The 22226-nt window shown below is 45.8% G+C and overlaps 1 protein-coding gene and 1 long non-coding RNA gene across 5 annotated transcripts in view; one reads left to right on the plus strand and one right to left on the minus strand.

The window, feature by feature from the left end:
* cdc42se2 (CDC42 small effector 2) overlaps positions 1-22226 on the minus strand; it is a 276240-nt gene that overhangs the window by 130414 nt on the left and 123600 nt on the right. The gene's annotated exons all lie outside the window — the stretch shown is intronic.
* The window catches only part of LOC140429599 (uncharacterized), a 105259-nt gene that overhangs the window by 517 nt on the left and 82516 nt on the right, over positions 1-22226 (plus strand). The window contains exons 2-3 of one of the 2 annotated variants that reach the window (XR_011949133.1): positions 2805-2872; positions 14272-14416. This is a non-coding gene — a long non-coding RNA (uncharacterized lncRNA). The remainder of the gene's footprint in view (positions 1-2804; positions 2873-14271; positions 14417-22226) is intronic. The other variant, XR_011949134.1, reaches the window with a different exon arrangement.

The raw sequence follows: 22226 nt of genomic DNA on the forward strand, positions 1-22226 counted from the left end.
AGAAGGGCTATAGGGAAAGATGAGGGAAGTGCACAGCTCTTTTAAAGAACTGGTACATGCATGATAGACTAAGTGACCTCCTTCTGTACTGTTTGGTACTAGGTTTATTGAAGAGGCATCCACCACGGAATGCTCCCAGCGCACCTTGTGTAATGACGATCCCCGACAAAGATAATCTAATCCTTGCTTTGTCCAGGGAGTAACATGTGCAAAAATTACCAAATTCAATCTAACGTTTATAAACCTATTTCATTTTAGGCTCCTCTATTTCCCCAAACAGCTTCATCCTCCCCACTCCAAAGGCAGGATAGATTAATCTAAAGATTGATCTTGAAATAGACCATTGGAACAGGCAGACTGTTTCACAAGAAAGTAACAGATGAGAGATCTTTTACTGATAGTGACAAAGTGGTCAAGCCACAAAAGGAATAGAAGATTACTTCATGTTTTCCAGCCAATATCAGCACCAGGCTGTCCAAGGTCACAGATTAAAAGCTAGGTAAAGTGCTATTACACTGCATCAATAATTCACTGTAACATTTCCGTATCAGGCATTTTATGAGCTGCCATAATCAACTTTTTAGAATTGCTGCTACTTTTGTCCATATAACACCAGCCACTGCATTTCAAAGTAATTAGTTACATGTCAAGTGCTTTGAGATTTTTGGAGAGATGCAAGGGGAGCAATATATAAATGCAAGTATTTTATATGTACCAAAAGCATTCAGAATGCAGAACAAACTAAGGCAAAAGTGGAAGAACCTCAGTTGTTCCAAACTTTTATGCTCTTTGAAGAAAGGTGCCTCGCTGGCAGTGTGCTGCAGTATAAGTACTGTCTGCCATTTAAAAAAAGAAACTAAACATATCTAATTCTTTTTATTCCAATTAAGGGGCTATTTAGCGTGGCCAATCCACCTTCCCTGCACATCTTTGGGTTGTGGGGGTGAGACCAACGTAGGCACAGTGAGAATATGCAAACTCCACACGGACAGTGACCTGGGGCTGGGATCGAACCTGGGCCCTCAGCGCCGTGAGGCAGCAGTGCTACTCACTGCGCCACCGTGTCATCTGTACTGTCTGCCATTTTAACATTTCTTCAGCCCAGTGAGCAACGCTCATTACCAAACAGAAATCTTAAATGCTCAGAGGTTTAAACTACAACTTCCTGTTCTTGTGATAGATTTTTAACTATCATTGGCAGATTGTCCAAAATATTGCTCACAGAGAACTGGGAGAATTGGCAGTGCTAGAACAGTAAGGACTAAATTTCACCCCCAGTGGAAAATCGGCAAGGAGGCATATCATCGCATTCCCACAGGAGCTACGTTTTCCTATCATTGACTCAACAAAGAACTCAAGCGGGTGGATGCCCCCTTAACCACCCAGTCACTTAGAAATGCAAGAGGGCAGGGCCTGGAAGCACAGCTTTCTGTGACTGCTGCAGCTGACTCCATGGGAGAGTGAGCATCGATAGTGGCAGCGGAACAATTTGGTTATCACCTCCTCCTTCACAAAGACACCAAACATTGATCACTTGAGTCCATGGCTAAAATTGAGAGATTTTCTCAAGTATTTAGGATATTTCTTCCATTTTAAATTCCTTGTTAAGACACTGCAGTGGGTGTCCAACTAGAAGTCAAGGAAACATGTTAGGGGTTGGGCAGCAGACAAAGCCCTGTCCTGGTGTCCCTCCAGCAAGAGGAGGAAAATCCGGCATGACAAAGTAAGTGTGGCATAAGAGGGGGTGGGGGCACTAAAAGGGTAGAGTGGAGCTAGTAGAGCTGGTAAGAATTGACAGGAAATGGTGAAAAATTACAGAGGAAAAGGGGGAGGAAAATTAGGAGATTTAGAAAATTTGATAGTGGCCAGTGGTGAATGCAGAACTTGTTCGTGGGAGGGGATGAGGTTTGAATGGAAAAGCAGGAGTTGCGATATGGCACAGAAACAAGTCTTTTGGGACTTGTGGGAGGAAATCGGAGCACCCCCGGAGGAAGCCGCGCAGACACGGGGTGAACATGCAGACTCCGCACAGACAGTGAGCCAAGCCGGGAATCGAACCTGGGACCCTGGCGCTGTGAAGCAACAGTACTAACCACTGTGCTACCGTGCTGCCCAATTTAATTGCCTGACCTGAGAATTCTTCTGGCTTGAAGTACATTACTCACTGGTGCATTTATAGTTTCATTTAACCATCGTTATGCAGACCACGGTTGCAGGCATTCAGGCCCAATATGTTTATGAACACCGGGAGAAAGCGTCTTGCAGTTTGGGAAGGACATGCTGTGGTGACTTGAGAAACACATCACAAGTGTGAGCCCAGCACATGGCTGAAGTGAGGTTTTAAGTGCTGTTAAATGCTGGGGCAGGAAACTTGTGAATCGGCCAACTGTTGGACAAATAAAAATTGCAACTATTGCTTGCGATTGATGGTCAGGATCAGGGCATAAGGGCCGCTGACAAGATTCTAACATTTCACTTACAGTTGTCATTGTAGTCCAAGGAGGATATCACTTTAGGGATGGAGCAAGTTACAGGGATAGTGATGGATGAGACTTTGGATTTAAATACGAGAATCAGAGCTTTAAATTGGAGATAATGGGAGACCAGGAACCAATATAGGCAAATTTAGGATATGGTAAGGACAGTTTGGATGAGTTGACGTTTATAGAAGGCAGGAACTGGGAGGTCAGCAAAGAATGCAGTGAAATAGTTAAGCCGAGAGGTGACTAAAAGGCCTGAGAGAGTGGCTCAGGATCAAAATGTATTTTTCTGATTAAAACCTGAACTTTATGGTCGGGCTACAGGTGAAGATGGAAGACATCAATTCAGATCCACAACAGAATCACCTATTTTGAGGGGCGTGCACTGAATGGTAAATATATGAATGTCTAGGCAGTTTCGGCAGGGCTTACCACAGGCATAAGAAAATTGCAATGCAGGAAGTAAGCTGTCATAAACAGGAACTGCATGCAATGACACTCTTACATAGCAGGCAATATCTTGAAAAACTGTATTGCTTACGATTTCAGCAGATGGTGTGTTTTACTGGAGTAGCTGACTCTTTCCGCCGCCCCCCCCCCCCCCCCCCCCCCCCCCCCCCCGCCACAACAAATCTGCATCTGTCAAGCAAAGGCAGAACCAGTACAATACAAAACAGTGCTTGCATGCTCTAGTGCAGAAAAGAAAAACTTGCAAGCATTTCTCAATTGTGTTGAAAAAGGTTATGGGCAAACTCGTAACATTGCAAATGATTCATCACCCTGCAAATGTGGGGCGACGACCTGCAGGTAACCAGTTTGTATCCATGCATTCCAGTAGTCAGCTGGCCAACACTACAAAACATTTAAATAAGAATAATAATCTTTATTGTCACAAGTAGGCTTACATTAACACTGAAATGAAGTTACTGTGAAAAATTACCTCAGGAGAGTAGATTGCATACTTCACAATTGCTAGCCCTATCTCTTCCCAATGTTCCAGGACCTCTACAGCCTAAGGCAGTTCTGACATCTTCCAAACCCACGAGCTTTACCACCAGAAAGAGTAAAGGCAGCTGGCCCAAGAGTATACCACCAACTGAAAGTTCCTTGACAAGTCACATGCCACCCTGATTTGGAACTTTATCGCCGTTCGTTTATCATAGAATTTACAGTGCAGAAGGAGGCCATTCGGCCCATCGAGTCTGCACCGGCTCTTGGAAAGAGCACCCTACCCAAGGTCAACACCTTCACCCAATCCCCATAAACCAGTAACCCCATCCAACACTAAGGGCAATTTTGGACACTATGGGCAATACTTATATACCATAGTTCACTGTCATTGAGTCAAAATCCTGGGACTCCCAACTGAACAGCACCGCACCCGTACCTACAGTCCTACACCATAAGGACTAGAGGTTCAAGAACGTTGAAAAGTTCACACCTTCCCACGGTCAATTAGAAATAGCAATAAATACTGGCCTTAGCAGCGAGGACCACACCCCATAAGCAAATGAAAAAAGTGTTAATCCTGAACTGTAGTTGTTTATCTTTTCTTCGACCAACCATCTTTATTCAAAGACTTATCACCACAGTACACCAAGGAAGGAACTTTATTTAAGGAAAATGTAAAAATGTAAATTACTGCCCCTAAAGATTGGCACAGAAAGGGGTTGATTTAATTAGGAAGGTATTTTGAGGTGAGAGTGGGTGTGAGACAGTGCCACCTCCCCCTCTCCCAAACTGAGAGTTTGGCATGAGTCCTGGGTGACTTTGACTCCTGGAGCTTATTTGAATATAAAGCAGGAACATCACTCACCTGAAACCAACAGAGATGATATCAGGACATGTGAGCAAAAATTGTGCCAGAAATTCAGAAATTGCCAGGGACCCAAGGGAATGGCCCCTGAGTAAGGTTGGAGCCTGGCGTTCGGGAAACCCAAATGGCATCTGATGAGACCTTCACACTCAAAACACTAGTCTTGGGGTGACTTCCGGGTGCGGCGATGACCAGCTGAGTCGCACGTTTCGGCAGCTCCCTGTGAAACGGACTTTTGGGCTCTTGATAGGAGCCCCAACGGCAATTTTAACGGCTGAAAACACCGTGCGGTAAACCAGAAGGGTGTTCCCCCTGGACACGGATGGAAAAAGGAGAGGAAAGTGGCCGGATTGCAGCGGATCCTTTGGAACAACGGCAAGGAAGGCAAGCAGAAACCAAGATGGCGTCGGAAGGTGGCAGTTTCATATGGGGCCCTGAACAACAAGAGTTTTTGAAACGCTGCGTGGAGGAGATAAAAAAGGAAATGAAGAAAGAGTTGTTGGCCCCGATACTACAGGCGATTGAAGGGTTGAAAGAGGAACAAAAGACCCAGGAGCAGGAGCTTCGGGTCGTGAAGGCGAAAGCAGCAGAGAATGAAAACGACATACAGGGCCTGGTGGTGAAGTCGGAGATACAGGAGGCACACCAGAAACGATCTGTGGAGAGGTTGGAGGCACTGGAAAATAACGCAAGGAGGAACAACTTGAGGATTCTTGGCCTTCCTGAAGGTGTGGAGGGGGCGGACGTCGGGGCATATGTGAGCACGATGCTGCACTCGTTAATGGGAGTGGAGGCCCCGACGGGTCCGTTGGAGGTGGAGGGAGCATACCGAGTTATGGTGCGAGGACCGAGAGCAGGAGAAGCTCCCAGAGCCATAGTGGTGAGATTTCTCCGTTTTAAGGATAGAGAAATGGTCCTTAGATGGGCGAAGAAAACTCGGTGTAGTAAATGGGAGAACGCGGTGATCCGCGTCTATCAAGATTGGAGTGCGGAGGTGGCGAGAAGGAGGGCGAGCTTTAATCGGGCCAAAGCGGTACTTCACAAAAAAAAGATAAAGTTTGGAATGCTGCAACCGGCAAGACTGTGGGTCACATATCAAGGGAGGCACCACTACTTTGAGACGGCGGATGAAGCGTGGACTTTTATTGTAGAAGAAAAATTGGAATGATTGGACTACGAAAATGAACGTTTGGACAAAGTGGTGGGACGAGTGGGGGGGGGGGCGAAGAGGGATTGTATGATTAATCCTGCGGTATGGTAACTTTTCTTTCTCCCACAGGTGGTGATGGGGGAGGTGGGGAGGGAGAGGAGATGGGGCGTTGGCCATGGGAGGCGGGGCCGAGGGAGAGGCGCGGGCTTGGTTCCCGCGCTATGATAATTATGGCGGGAATAGAGAAGCAGGAAGGAGGGGGCGCCGCACGGGGCGAGCCGTGATCACGGGGGGAAGCCGAGGTCAGCCAGAGTTTGCTGACTTCTGGGAGCAACATGGGGGGAGTAATTACGCTAGCGGGGGGTCTAGCGGGGGGGGGGGGGGGGGGGGGTGGTGAGGGGGGAATTACTGGGTTGCTGCTGCTGGGGAAAGGGGGGAGTGGGTGCGGGAAAGGATGGGCGGGGGGGCACCGTCTGGGAGAAATACAGCCGCGTGGGAACTGGGCGAGAAGCTGGAAAAAGATGATGGCTAACCGGCAAGGGGGGGGGTGGGAAGCCCCCCAACTCGGCTGATCACGTGGAACGTGAGGGGGCTTTACGGGCCGATAAAGAGGGCACGAGTACTCGCACACCTTAAGAAACTTAAAGCAGATGTGGTCATGTTACAGGAAACGCACCTGAAACTGATAGATCAGGTTAGGTTGCGCAAAGGATGGGTAGGGCAGGTGTTCCATTCGGGGCTGGATGCGAAAAACAGGGGGGTGGCTATATTAGTGGGGAAGCGGGTAATGTTCGAGGCAAAGACAATAGTGGCGGATAACGGGGGCAGATACGTGATGGTGAGTGGCAAATTACAGGGAGAGATGGTGGTGTTGGTAAATGTGTATGCCCCGAATTGGGACGATGCCAATTTTATGAGGCGAATGCTAGGACGCATCCCAGACCTAGAGACCGGAAAGCTGATAATGGGGGGAGACTTTAACACGGTGTTGGAACCAAGGCTGGATAGGTCGAAGTCCAGGACTGGTAGGAGGCCGGCAGCAGCCAAGGTGCTTAAGGATTTTATGGAGCAGATGGGAGGGGTGGACCCGTGGAGATTCAGTAGACCTAGGAGTAAGGAGTTCTCGTTTTTCTTCTATGTCCATAAAGTCTATTCACGCATAGACTTTTTTGTGTTGGGTAGGGCATTGATCCCGAGGGTGAGGGGAACGGAATATACGGCTATAGCCATTTCGGATCATGCCCCACACTGGGTAGACTTGGAGATAGGGGAGGAAACAAGAGGGCGTCCACCCTGGAGAATGGATATGGGACAAATGGCGGATGAGGGGGTGTGCTTAAGGGTGAGGGGATGCATTGAAAAGTACTTGGAACTCAATGACAATGGGGAGGTTCAGGTGGGAGTGGTCTGGGAGGCGTTGAAGGCGGTGGTTAGGGGGGAGCTGATATCAATAAGGACACATAAAGGGAAGCAGGAGAGTAAGGAACGGGAGCGGTTGTTGCAAGAACTTTTGAGGGTGGACAGACAGTATGCGGAAGCACCGGAGGAGGGACTGTATAGGGAAAGGCAAAGGCTGCATGTGGAATTTGACTTGCTGACCACAGGCACTGCAGAGGCACAATGGAGGAAGGCGCAGGGTGTACAGTATGAATATGGAGAGAAGGCGAGCAGATTGCTGGCACACCAATTGAGGAAAAGGGGAGCAGCGAGGGAAATAGGGGGGGTGAGAGACGAAGATGGAGAGACGGAGCGGGGAGCGGAGAGAGTGAATGAAGTGTTTAAGTCATTTTATAAAAAATTGTATGAAGCTCAACCCCCGGATGGGAGGGAGAGAATGATGGAGTTTTTGGATCGGCTGGAAATTCCCAAGGTGGAAGAGCAGGAAAGGATGGGATTGGGAGCACAGATCACGGTAGAAGAAGTGGTGAAAGGAATTAGGAACATGCAGACGGGAAAGGCCCCGGGACCGGACGGATTCCCAGTTGAATTTTACAGAAAATATTTGGACTTGCTCGCCCCGCTACTGACGAGGACCTTCAACGAGGCAAAGGAAAGGGGACAACTGCCCCCGACTATGTCAGAAGCAACGATATCGCTTCTTTTAAAGAAGGAAAAGGATCCGCTACAATGCGGGTCCTACAGACCAATCTCCCTCCTCAATGTAGATGCCAAGGTCTTGGCCAAGGTAATGGCAATGAGAATAGAGGAATGTGTCCCGGGGGTGGTTCATGAGGACCAAACTGGGTTTGTGAAGGGGAGACAGCTGAACACGAACATACGGAGGTTGTTAGGGGTAATGATGATGGCCCCACCAGAGGGTGAAACGGAGATAGTAGTGGCGATGGATGCCGAGAAAGCATTTGATAGAGTGGAGTGGGATTATCTGTGGGAGGTGTTGAGGAGATTTGGGTTCGGAGAGGGGTATGTTAGATGGGTGCAGCTGTTGTATAGGGCCTCAGTGGCGAGTGTGGTCACGAATGGACGGGGATCGGCATATTTTCGGCTCCATAGAGGGACAAGGCAGGGATGTCCTCTGTCCCCATTACTGTTTGCACTGGCGATTGAGCCCCTGGCGATAGCGCTGAGAGGTTCCAAGGGATGGAGGGGAATACTTAGGGGAGGAGAAGAACACCGGGTATCTTTATATGCGGATGATCTGCTACTATATGTGGCGGATCCAGCGGAGGGGATGCCAGAAATAATGCGGATACTTGGGGAGTTTGGGGATTTTTCAGGGTATAAATTGAATATGGGAAAGAGTGAGCTGTTTGTGGTGCATCCAGGGGAGCAGAGTAGAGAAATAGAGGACCTACCGTTGAGGAAGGTAACAAGAGACTTTCGTTACCTGGGGATCCAGATAGCTAAGAATTGGGGCACATTGCACAGGCTAAATTTGACGCGGTTGGTGGAACAGATGGAGGAAGATTTCAAGAGATGGGACATGGTAGCATTGTCAATGGCAGGGAGGGTGCAGGCAGTTAAGATGGTGGTCCTCCCGAGATTCCTTTTTGTGTTTCAGTGTCTCCCGGTGGTGATCACGAAGGCTTTTTTCAAAAGGATAGAAAAGAGTATTATGGGTTTTGTTTGGGCCGGGAAGACTCCGAGAGTGAGGAAGGGATTCTTACAGCGTAGTAGGGATAGGGGGGGGCTGGCACTACCGAGCCTAAGTGAGTATTATTGGGCCGCTAATATTTCAATGGTGAGTAAGTGGATGGGAGAGGAGGAAGGAGCGGCGTGAAAGAGATTAGAGAGGGCGTCCTGTAGGGGGACCAGCCTGCAGTCTATGGTGACAGCCCCATTGCCGTTCTCACCAAGGAACTATACCACGAGTCCGGTGGTGGTAGCTACACTGAAGATTTGGGGACAGTGGAGACGACATAGGGGAAAGACCGGAGCACTGGGGGGGTCCCCGATAAGAAACAACCATAGGTTTGCCCCGGGGGGAATGGATGGGGGATATGGAATGTGGCAAAGAGCAGGTATAACGCAATTGAAAGATCTATTTGTGGATGGGAAGTTTGCGAGTCTGGGAGCGCTGACCGAGAAATATGGGTTGCCCCAAGGGAATGCATTCAGGTACATGCAATTGAGGGCTTTTGCGAGGCAGCAGGTGAGGGAATTCCCGCAGCTCCCGACACAAGAGGTGCAGGACAGAGTCATCTCAAAGAAATGGGTGGGGGACGGTAAGGTGTCGGATATATATAGGGAAATGAGAGACGAAGGGGAGACTATGATGGACGAACTAAAAGGGAAATGGGAAGAAGAGCTAGGGGAGGAGATTGAGGAGGGGATGTGGGCAGATGCCCTAAACAGGGTAAACTCGTCGTCCTCGTGCGCCAGGCTAAGCCTGATTCAGTTTAAGGTATTACACAGGGCACATATGACTGGAACACGGCTCAGTAAATTTTTTGGGGTGGAGGATAGGTGTGCGAGGTGCTCGAGAAGCCCAGCGAATCATACCCATATGTTTTGGTCATGCCCGGCACTACAGGGGTTTTGGATGGGGGTGACAAAGGTGCTTTCAAAAGTAGTAGGAGTCCGGGTCGAACCAAGCTGGGGGTTGGCTATATTTGGGGTTGCACAAGAGCCGGGAGTGCAGGAGGCGAAAGAGGCCGATGTTTTGGCCTTTGCGTCCCTAGTAGCCCGGCGCAGAATATTGCTAATGTGGAAAGAAGCCAAGCCCCCGGGGGTGGAGACCTGGATAAATGATATGGCGGGGTTCATAAAGTTAGAGCGGATTAAGTTCGTCCTAAGGGGGTCGGCTCAAGGGTTTACTAGGCGGTGGCAACCGTTCGTCGAATATCTTGCGGAAAGATAGATAGGGGAGAACAAAGAAGGCAGCAGCAGCGGCCCAGGACTTGGGGGGGGGGGGGGGGGGGGGGATGGGGGGGGGTGTGGCCTGAGACAAGGCAGTTGCCAATTAGGGCTAGTTTTTATTTTTTGTTATTTAATATTTATTTATTTGTTGTTGTTTTTGTTTAAATTTAAAAAAGGTCATTATTATCTGTATTGTTACAATGTTGTGTAAAGGATGCACAATGTACTGTGTTGGTTGACCAAAAATTTTCAATAAAATATTATTTAAAAAAAAAACACTAGTCTTGGCTGCCAATGTTTACTGTATTTCAGGTTCCCATTTACCTCAGACTTTCCTTTCGCTCACATGCTCTGATGTTACGTCCACTGATTTTGGACAAGAGAATGTCCATGCTTTATTTAAAAGCCCAGGAGTTCAAATAGCTATGCGCTATCCACATAGCACCCCCTCACCCACCTTATCACACCCCAAGTCCAAATCAACCCCACTGAGTCCGGAATTCGAGATATTCCAGAAGAGGAAGCATGTGGACAAACTCACAACCAACTGATGACAATTATGTTTGAGGCAATCACAACTGTCCCACTGATATTGATCCATTATTGCACAATGTATTTAAAAAAAAACCTAGACATGACACTAAACCTATTGTACTTGTAGTGCTTCCTGTATATACTCTTGACAGGAATCAAGAAGGTTCATCTGACGACTAACAGAGGCATATGCTACAGCAAGTTTACAGAATCATTAACATCGCCATTGAAACATACAAAATCCATACCCCAAAATACTGCCCAGGGATTGAGAAGGGAGGTTTATTAAGTTGCACTTTTCTTTCCCAATTTTCAACAATACAGCAAGTAGATCGGTGTGTTGAAACATTTTCTGGCCACATGCATGCTACAGGTTTCCTGCTTTATGCCGCTGACACTTCATTTTTAAAGGTTAAATGTCACTGATGTTGGTGTTCAGAAATTAGACACTGAAGTACGAACTCATAACCAATGTAGGGGCTCATCACTTCATATTTTATGACATTAAGGCTACTCTCTGTAAAGGAAATGTAAATCTACATTTTTTAAAAAAGAAATAAAAAGAGAAAATGATTTAGAAAATAACACTGGGGATAAATTAAGACATCTGTTCAGTTGCCACCATTTCCTTCCTTTACTTTTTTTGATTTTTTTTTTGACGACTGAAAGCTGTTTCACTCTACTAGCTTTCTTCGAGGTGGCCAGTCACGTTATCTCTCCTTTATCTGGAAAATAATTCTCAGTGGTTTAACACTGTGCCATTTTAAAGGAAGTCACTTCAACTGCTGTGTGCATCTCCTTCTGTGCACCTAAAGCAACATAAAATTTGAATAATGACACAGCAGTTCCTTTCATTCGGTGCTCCTACAGTCAGCTGTCTACAGACCAAACCTTGGCAGGGAAACATAGCACGCTGCATTAGGCCTCATGAATAGACACTGGCATGTCCGGCCTTCCCCAGAGTACCAATCAGTTATCTCACAAACAATATAAATTGGACAAATAGTTATTTCTGCATTATGTGTCCCAGTGGTCTTGCACAAACTACGAGCTTGAACAGAAACAAATTAGGTGAAAAGTGTCATGGAATCTGAAGCAGTGAATACTCAGAATAAATCGACACCCAGAGGCATCGGATTCAAGGCAATCTCGAGTAAATGACAATTTCTGTAAGAGTTTTTTTTCCAAGAAAGAAAAGATTAGCAAGAACTCAGCGTAATTTCCTTTTGGTAAAATGTAAACACACACACACACACACACACACACACACACACACGTGTCAAAATTATGAAGGGATAAAGATAGTTCTACCTCCGCTTTCCTTCTGTACACCCCTGATAACACCACTTTTTACATTCAGTTTCATTTACTTGGCTGTAAATGGGACAATCATCAGCCTTGTTTGAAGAGCTGCACCAATTCTTCACTCCTCGGCCCCGTTGCCAGGGTTGCAGCTGCCGAGCTGATCCTTGTCAAAATGCAGCCGTCAGGACAAAGGCCTTTATTATCTTCCTTCAGTCCGCACAAACAGCGAGGACAGTGCACACCCATGACAAAATGTTCAAACATGCTCAGCAACTCCATCAGAGTATATTTGCATATCAATTGCCCAGAGCAGGGTTGTGTGAACATTACCCAGACGTAGACATTAGAAGGGCACATATGCATCATCAGTCACTGTCCCAATTGCTTTTCAGGTTTTAGTTTTAATAGGGGTAGAATAGGGCATGGGCATGTTGCCAGTAACATGCTATTAGTCAATTTGAGAACAATTTTACAAAGCAATATTACAGATGGGCTTCACCACGACAAAGAATTGAAAAGATTGAAATATGTTGACTTTAGTTACAGATCTCGTATCCCATATGTGTTATATTCATTATAATCTAGGACAATTCATAAAAAATATACAAAAGTCAAAAACTGCTGAATATGCACAGATGGCCAGTTCTCATGCAAAGGAGATGAGAAGAATTATTGCTTTTAATGTAAACCTTCACTGATTCTCCTATCTAACATGCTGACTCACTTTTCTTTCTCAGGTGCTGTCTGACCTATCATGCATTTCCAGCATTTGTAGGATTAACTTTTTTACCTGCAAAATATCTAAACTTGGGCACATAAGTGAGCAAATCCGTGAAAATAAATTGTTAAACCATCCGGGAATAAGCAAGTTGGCATTTCCAAAAATGTAGAGTGGACATTAATTTGCACGGCCAGTTGACAAAATGATAGATGCCACAAAGTGGTGATTGTCGCACAGCAGTGGATTTTAACAAAACATCCACACAAATGACACCCTGAATAATGGTTATCAAATCTCAATTGTCGAAAATTAACATCTAATGACAAGTTACTGACAAGTTTATAGATTTGAAACACCAAGCTACATTTGTATCAGTAGGAACAAGACTTCAGAACAAGCCAAGCATCTCCATTACTGTAGAAACAATTTGGATAGCGGTGTACGTGTTAGAAAAAAACTAATGGGACCTGACTGGAATCTGTTTTTTTAAGTCATATTGAACCTTAATGTGTCAGGCTTTTATTAGTTCATTGCAGGAGATGAATGGAAATATTGGCTTTAACCATGTGATACTTAAAACAGGCTTGTAAAAATTACCATCCTGAACCCAGATGGGCCTTTCAAGCCAACAAATGTAATTCCTATTTATATTTATTTCTTATTTTACAAGCTTGTCTTGGTTTCATTACTGTAGAGGTGTGAAAACACCCAAGCTGAACATTATTGCCACAAATAGTGTCAGCTATGGAAGCAATCTCGCCTCGGAGTCAGACGATTGCAGGTTTAAGCCCCATGCCAAGGACTTGAGGACATAATCCAGTTTACACTCCAGTGCATATCTGAGGGACTGCTGCACTGTCAGAGATCTTAAATCCAGACTCTGTCTATTCTCTAGGTGTAAGCAAACGTTCCCACGGTCGAGGGTGTTATCCCTGGTGTCATGGCCAATATTTATTCCTCAACCAATATTACCTAAACCAGACGTACTGGTCATTATCACATTGCTGTCAGATGAGGCATTAAAGGAAGCCCTGCCTTCCTCTCTGGTGGATGTAAAAGATCTTGTGATGCTATTTTGAAGAGTAGGGGAGTTGTTCCCAATGCATGGCCAATATTTATCCCTCAACCAAATTTTACAAAAACTGATTGCTGGTCGTTATCAAATTGCTGTTTAAGAGACTTTGTTGTCTGCTATATAAATTCCAATCTTTCTTTCAGTCATTAATCAGAACAAGGACAACATTGCTTTAACAATGTAAGTTTAGAACAATCAATGGATTACATTCTATTGACGAGATCTTCCAGTTGTTCAGGCCGGTGAGATCTTCTGGTCCCGTCGACAGCGCACCCCCGCCAAGGGTTTCCTTGTAGCGCGGGTAGATTCAACGGGAAATCCCACTGACAGCGGCAGGACCAGAAGATCCTGCCACTGACCAACAATGGGCTGCCTCCCACCACAGAGAAACACGCCGCAGAGATGCCATAGAATCTCACCCGATATGTATTCTTAAGGCTCCAAGGCAAGAATCTGTATGACCCACAACGACAAGAACCTTGCGTGTCCTGATTATGCTAAAAGTTGTTACGCTTCTGTTAAAATTGTTGCATGGCATCGGGCTGTGACTTTTAGAAGTAAATTAGGCTTCCACAAGCTTGCAGTGGGAGTCTCAGCTAACTTCATAATCAGTGCAGGTGCAGTGATTTTAATCTCGGAAAAGCACTGTTTCCAACAGTTTGGTGTTCAAAATCAACCTCCAAGTCTTACTTGCCTATCATCACTGGTATATAGTTAGCACCTGGTCCCCAGCCCTTCAAATGTAAAACCATTATCTCTTTATGGATTTAATTGCCTTTCGATGTAGCCACCACCAGTGCAACAAGCAATCTTCCAAGCTCGCTGATGAAACGTCATTGATTTGAAAAGTTAATTCTGTTTCTTTCTTCACAGGTGCTTCCAGGCTTGCTGACTATTTCCACCATTTTCTGTGTATGTCCCAAACTCTTTAGTATTATCACTCTGACCTGTTGTGCATCCACCTCGTCCCTCCCACCATTGGCAGTCATGCCTTCAGCAACATAGGAATTGTGATCAGGTATTCTATTTCAAAACTCTGTTATTGGTCTCTCCTCCTTTAAAACCCTCCAAAGGAAATCCACTTTCAACTCAGAACATCCATGCTTCATGATATCGCCTTCTTTGACTGAATGATCAAATTTTGTTTTATTCACTTCTGTAAAGGATTTTTAGATTATTTTTCTACACTAAAGGCACAATATAAATGCAAGTTGTTGTTGGTGCCGATCACAAAATTGTTACGGTGCAGAAGACAGCCTTCGGCCCATCTTGTCTTCACCGGTGATACAGATTCTGAATAATGACTGAAAGAAACACCTGTACCCCTTCGCCTGTTTAAAATATTGATCGGTTGCTGTAATATCTGCTTCATGGGATAAACCGAACTGCTCCTGTAACGTGCAGACTGTACACAGCAATTTAGGATGGATTAATGAAATAAGTTTTCAAGTGAATCTCTAGACTTCCACCCACTATTAAAGCAGAGCAATTTAAACAGGTGAGACAATCAAGATACCACAGTCTAAATATTAAGAACTTCATTAACCCGCTCATTTTCAAATGATTATTTTTACATAAAAGAATTCAAATTCATTGCTCACTCATACAATCAGGGTGGTTGCAAGTCCATGCAGGGGAGTTGAAATGATCCAGGTTACATACCTGCCACAAAGCATCAGAAACTCACCATCCCAAAGGTTAACTTACTTCAAAGAGCAGACAACAACTGCAGCTGCCCAAAGCCAACGGGGTCCTTCTTTTCATATACGTCACTGAGGGGCCAAGTGCCATTTATCAGCTGGTCACAGTGAGGAAGTCACTGTACTGTTAGCACCCGATGTATTGTGAAAGGGGGCAGATAGCACCCTGAAGAGGCCTAAAAACGTAAGTTCTCTACTTGTAGTTGCGAAGACTGGAGACTCCCTTTCAACCTTCATATCTCCATCTCCTCCTTTTCCATGCTCCAGTCCCTCCTTTCTCTCTTTCCCATCCCCACCCTCTCCATCTCCACTTCTCCTCATCCCCCTTCTTTCACTTTGCTCCTTCCACTGTCCTCCCTCAATTCAGCTCCCGGCCTTCTCTTACCCCCAACCCCCGTCACCCTCCATCTTTCTTGCTCTCTCCTCTCCCTACGTCTGATCCTGCTTGATGTGTAAAGTGCTATTGATCATGACTCACTCTTGAGCAATTCCATGGGAGGTCAGCTAGTTTATAAACACTGATTTAATATTTCTAAAAATAATTTCAACGTGTGGTTCAAAATTCCTGCTTCCAGTTTTAATATAGGTTGAGCAAGATTTTTCAGTTAACAGGCGCGTTCTAATGGCCGTATCGCGCCCAACTTGGGAGGCAATGCGGCTGGTAAATCTCACGATCGTTGCGACCTAGATTCTGCCCACAATGGGGGATAACTAAATTTGCATATTTACGTGTGCAGATAGGCACACTTTTATATACACTCGCTGGATCTAACCAGTGCCCGGGATCGAATCCCCTTGCCAATGATACCCCAGCCGGGCGCCGTTTAGCCGGCTGGTTTAGCACACTGGGCTAAATCGCTGGCTTTGAAAGCAGACCAAGGCAGGCCAGCAGCACGGTTCAATTCCCGTATCAGCCTCCCTGAACAGGCGCCGGAATGTGGTGACTAGGGGCTTTTCACAGTAACTTCATTGAAGCCTACTCGTGACAATAAGCGATTTTCATTTCATTTTCACTGATCTCCACAAACAGGGACCAGGCGGAACGGCACTTGGGGAGGTCTCCCAACAAAGTGAAGGTAAATGCGACCTCAGTGGGGCCTTCCCCACCAATGCCAGAAAAAAAATAAGAGTCCCATTCGATAGCAGGGTCGTTCCTGGCGCTAAACCAGCCCACAATGGGACTCTTTCTTGTTAAATCGTGGCCAACGTCAGTTGTTTGTTACACATGTACATAAAGTTTTTCCAGGGTTTAAATTGGATAGCTCCTGAAAGCAGTTGTGTGATTACCTGGCTCCGGTTCAAAGTGACGCAAGAAGCACACAGACTTTGTTCTGCCAGCTAATTATAATGATTGTGGTGTGCAGTCATGCACAGAACATGCTGAGTGGCTGCATGACTCAGCAGTGGGACCAAATATATGCGAGGCTGGCACCACTTAAAGTTCATCTGCATGTCTTAAAGGATGGTGTCGGCTAGCTCGGTTGGGTGCAGGAGTGTGATGTAGGATGGCGCCAATGGCATGGTTTCAATTCCTACACTTGCTGGCTTTCATGGAGGCCTACCTCCTCACTTTGCTTCATGCGTGAAGAGTGGTGCCCCTCAAGCTATACATAACCAACATGTATAATCTCTTTAAATGTAGAGAGATGACGCTGGTCCTTTGTGGATGAAGGTTAATAACCTTATCTCTTAAAGACCAGGTGCATTCTGACTTGAAGGGTTGAAACTGTTTGAAAAAGAGTGGAAGACCCAGAAGAAGGAGCAGAAATGGTGCACTAGATCAAACAGCATGCTTCAAAGTTTTTGGATGCCACATTGAAGGCCTTGGTGCAGGTGGTGGACAGTTGGAGAGAGGTCCACTTCCCTCAGAGTGCCCAGGAACCCTCTAGTCAAGTGCTGGGAAGGCAGTGGGAGCAGGGTGCCGTAGCAGTCAATACCAGCAATGTAGACTCGAGACCTGGATGCAGTCCAAAGATGTGCAGGTTAGGTGGATTGACCATATTAAATTGCTCCTTCGTGTCCAACAGTTAGGTGGGATTACAGGGATAAGATGGTGCGATGGTAGGTAGGGTGCTCCTTTGGAGCGTCGGTGCAGACTTGATGGGCCGAATGGCCTCTTTCTGCACTATAGGGATTCCATGATTCAGTACTGAATGACATTTAATGATCTCACAGGAGCTTTCAAGGTCTGTGAATGGATCTTCACATCTCGTATCAAACCAACTGCACCACCAGTCTCACACTCTGTTGCATTCACCATCGCCTAGTCAATTGTCTACCAACAATGTCTATCAACCACAAATCATAGCTCACATTTTATGCTTTACCTCACCCTCACAAACTTACTGCTGCCTCAGCGCCAGAGGCCGGGATTCAATTCTGGCCTTGGTGACTGTGTAGGGTTTGCATTTTCTCCGCATGTCTGTGTGGGTTTCCTCCGGGTGCTCCCGTTTCCTCCCACAGTCCAAAGATGTGCAGGTTAGGTGGATTGGCCAAATTGCCCCTTAAGTGTGCAGGTTAGATGAGGTAATGGGGATAGTGGAGTGGGTCTGGGTAGGGTGATCTTTCAGAGGTTCAGTGCAGACTTGATGAGCCAAGTGGCCTTGTTTTGCACTGTAGGAATTCTATGTTTCTAACCACTGCTGGAAGTCACACACTCACATGGTGTACTTCTTTGGCAGTGATTCAGACTTAACACACTGCTAAAAATTAATTTACACCCGAACACACCAGCACTAACCTTCTGTGGTGTATTTCATGCGTAATTAGTAAGTAAATACAGCAGCTTTATGCCTTTTGTGGATTTGAAAATTAAATCACCCTGCAAGGCTATGATGGAGCAGGTCAACTTGGACTGCAGCTTATGATTTCCAAGTTTAACTGTGCGTGTGCAGACTCTAGAAGTTGCTGTCCAATTTAGATCATAGAATTTACAGTGCAGAAGGAGGCCATTCGGCCCATCGAGTCTGCACCGGCTCTTGGAAAGAGCACCCCACCCTAGGTCAACACCTCCACACTATCCCCATAACCCAGTAACCCCACCCAACACGAAGGGCAATTTTGGACACTAAGGGCAATTTATCATGGCCAATCCACCTAACCATTTACTCAATAACATGAATGCAGCACCCAGTAAAGTTCAACGTTCTGCTCTGCAGGAAGATGTAGTCACTGCACAACTTTACAAAGTAATGGAAGCAAAGATTCCGTATCAACAAACATCTTTTGTAACGAAACATCAAGGTGACAAAAATAATTTGGACAGTGCCATAACCTGTACTTGGCTGCTAGCAGGCATGCAAATACAGCTAAAGTACCCAAGACGCTCGTGATTGGCATTTCCTTCTCCTGCTAGGCTCTGCATCTATTTGGGGTTGCTTAAACGCAGAGAAGAGTGAAGTGATACATTTGGTTGGAAGAACGGGGAGATTTAAAATAGAGGATACAATTCTTGAATGGATGCAGGAGCAGAGAGACCTGGGGTTATTTGTCCACAAATCTTTGGAAGGCAGGTTGAGAAAGTAATTAATAAGGCATGTGGGATTCTGGGCTTCATAAACAGAGGCAGGGTATAAACGCAAGAGAATTATGGTGAACCTTTATAGAACATTGGATCAGCCACAACAGGAGCACTATATTTAATTCTGGACACCGCACTGGGAAGGCATTAGAAAGGGTGCAGGAAACAATTATGAGAATGGTTCCAGAGATCATAGAATCATAGAAGTTACAGTGCAGAAGGAGGTCATTCGGCCCATCGAGTCTGCACCAGCTCTTTGAAAGAGCACCCTACCGAAGCCCACACCTCCACCCTATCCCCATAACCCAGTAACCCCACCCAACACTAAGGGCAATTTTGGACACTGAGGGCAATTTAGCATGGCCAATCCACCTAACCTGCACATCTTTGGACTGTGGGAGGAAACCGGAACACCCGGAAGAAATCCACGCACACACGGGGAGAACGTGCAGACTCCGCACAGACAGTGACCCAAGCTGGGAATCGAACCTGGGACCCTGGAGCTGTGAAGCAATTGTGCTAACCACTATGCTACCGTGCTGATGAGAGACTACATAGAGTCATGGAGTCACTGGGGTTGTTTTTCTTGGAGAAAAGAAGGACGAGAGGAGATTTGATAGAGGTGTTCAAAATCATGAGAGGTCTAAACGGAGAGAATAAGAGAGAAACTGTTTCCATTGGAGGAGACCAATCTAAGGTGAACGGCAAAAGAATAAAATGTGACAGGAGGAAATATGTCTTTCTGCAGCAAATGGTTAGGATTTGGAATGCACTGTCCAAGAGTGTGGTGGAAGCGGATTCAACTGTGGCACTGATAGGAGAATTTGATAATTAGCCAAAGAGAAAAATCTGCAAGGTTTTGGGGAAAAAGATGAGTGGGACTAATGGAGCTTATCCTGCAGCGATCCAACACAGACATGATGGATTGAATGGCCTCCTTCTGTGCTTCTTTAACTATTCCATTATCCTATGATGAACTAGAGCTGGAAATAGGAAAGAAATGCAGCATTGTTCGGAATTCACTTCTTCTGTAAAATTAGGAATGATTGATGATCCCTCAGGGAATTGATTCACAGGAAGGCATAATCACAGTGATATTTTTGTGATTTTGGCACTTTTCTTTTCTCTATTATTGAGAGTTTAGGAGGAACATGACTCATGCTAATTTATCGTTCCTAAAGGATTCATCTGTGTACATTTTCCATCTCTTAAATGAACAAAGAAAAAAATTTAGCATAACATTGCTTTTTCCACTTTCCACCCCCATCCCCTCTCCCAGTTCTGACTGTCCCAGAGTTGAATGTCACAGTTTATTGACCCCTATGTAAACAGTCTGAATATGTCATTCAGGATACCGCATGAGCAGTTTTCATTTACAAGGTCAAGGCAAAGTACACCTGTCATGTTGGAAATGACTACCCAGAATTTCCCTTCAGACCAGAGCCACACATTGTAATCCTGAACTGGCAGATAACTCCACTTCCCTGCCCAATCACAATAAAAGGAAGTTACAGCACCTCTACTGCCTAATTGCCAAAATGTTCTGAACTTAAAACAAAACACAATTTTCTTTCACTCTTTCTTCCTCTGAATGCTCAAAAGGACAAAGCCTATGTAAGAGTTCATACTTTCCCTATAAATCGTTTGGCATACTCAATATGGTATTTTGTATGCATATTCCCCCATTGTTTTTCCTGGGTTAGTTTAAACTTCTATTTCTGACATTGATTTGAGTGAGGAATCAGGGTTTAAGTAATATTTTCTTGTTTCACCGAATGAGAATGTTTAATGACATACGCTGTGAGCAAAGGAGCTCGGATGATGTAACCAGAAAAATTTCCATTGACATTTTGCCTTTAAATGTACAAAAACACCTTACGTTGTTTCTCGGAAGTCAATGCAAAAGAAGGATACTGAGGCAAAACAGGTGATGTTATGAAGGGTGATGAAAAGTTGGGTCAAAGATGTTGACTTTAAAGAGGGTGCTAACTGAAAGGAGGGAGTGGAGAAGTGGAGAAAATTAGGGAAGGATTTTCAGAGAATGGGCCTAGACAGCCAATGGATGGTTCTTTTTTAGTAATTTGTTCATGGGATGTGGGCGTCGCTGGCTATGCCAGCATTTATTGCCCATCCTTAATTGCCCTTGAAGGGGCAGTTAAGGGTCAACCACATTGCTGTGAGTCTGGAGTCACATGTAGGCCAGACTAGGCAAGGATGGCAGATTTCCTTCCCTAAAGGACATCAGTGAACCAGTGGTTTCATGGTCATCATTAGACTTCTTAATTCCAGTTTTTTATTGAATTCAAATTTCACCATCTGCCATGATGGGATTCGAACCTGGGTCCACCAGAGCATTACCCTGGGTTTCTAATTTACTAATCCATAGAAGTCACAGAATTTCCAGTGCAGAAGGAGGCCATTCAGCCCATTGAGTCTACACCGGCCCCTGAAAGAGCACCCTACCTAAGCACATACCTCCAACCCGATCCCCGCAACCCAGCAACCCCACCTAACTTTTGGACACTAAGGGGCAATTTAGCGTGACCATTCGACTTAACAAGCACATCTTTGGACTGTGGGAGGAAACCGGAGCACCTGGAGGAAACTCACGCAAACACGGGGAGAACGTGCAGACTCCGCATAGATAGTGACCTAAGCCGGGAATTGAACCCGGGTCCCTGGCACTGCGAAGCAACAGTGCTAACCACTGTGCTACTGTGCCGTCCAGTGACAATACCACTACACCACCATCTTCCCAATGATTAGATGAAATAAAGGAACAATGCACAAAAACGCGAGTCACAGGAACAGTGGTTACGAAAACAGGGCGAGGGAAAGCAGGTGGGAGAATTTCCAAGTTTCAGATGTTCAGGGGGAGGCACATGGTGTAGGATAGAATATAGATAGCAGACTTGCTTATAACCTAAAGGAGGGTAGAGGATGGGTAGACTGGGAATGCAGCTAAACTGACAGAAGTGTGGAGGTGGGTGATGTTATAGAGGTATAAGAAGGCAGTCGTTGTGAATGACAGGATATAAGATTGGAGGCAGCTTTCAGCCCAATGGGATTCTGAGGTTGTGAACCGTCTCATTCAGCTTGCGATAGTAGCAAATTGTTGTCAGCTGATCGCCCAGAAAGTATAAAATGACACTTGTCACATCACGGATGCACTTTGGTTGATCTATGATGCTTCCTTCAAAGTGCAGGGGCTGGTTTAGCACAGTGGGCTAAACAGCTGGCTTGTAATGCAGAACAATGCCAGCAGCGTGGGTTCAATTCCCGTACCAGCCTTCCCGAACTTGCGCCGGAATGTGGCGGCTAGGGGCTTTTCACAGTAACTTCACTGAAGCCTGCTTGTGACAATAAGTGATTATTATATTGGCAGCCCTGTTAGCTACTGACTTCATACCAAGATGATGATGAAATGGATTTATAAACAGATTTTAAAAATTAGGGGCAGGATTCTCCGACCCCGCGATTCCCCGCGCGCATTGGGCCGAGTGCCCGCCGAGTTAGGCCGAGTCCCGCCGGCGTCGTTCTTGTGTGGTCGGCGGGCCCCTGTAGCTCTCTGCCATGTTGCGTCTGGCCTGGCGCAGAAACGGCAACTC

The sequence above is a fragment of the Scyliorhinus torazame genome, chromosome 9, assembly GCF_047496885.1.
Source record: "Scyliorhinus torazame isolate Kashiwa2021f chromosome 9, sScyTor2.1, whole genome shotgun sequence".
Classification (NCBI taxonomy): domain Eukaryota; kingdom Metazoa; phylum Chordata; class Chondrichthyes; order Carcharhiniformes; family Scyliorhinidae; genus Scyliorhinus; species Scyliorhinus torazame.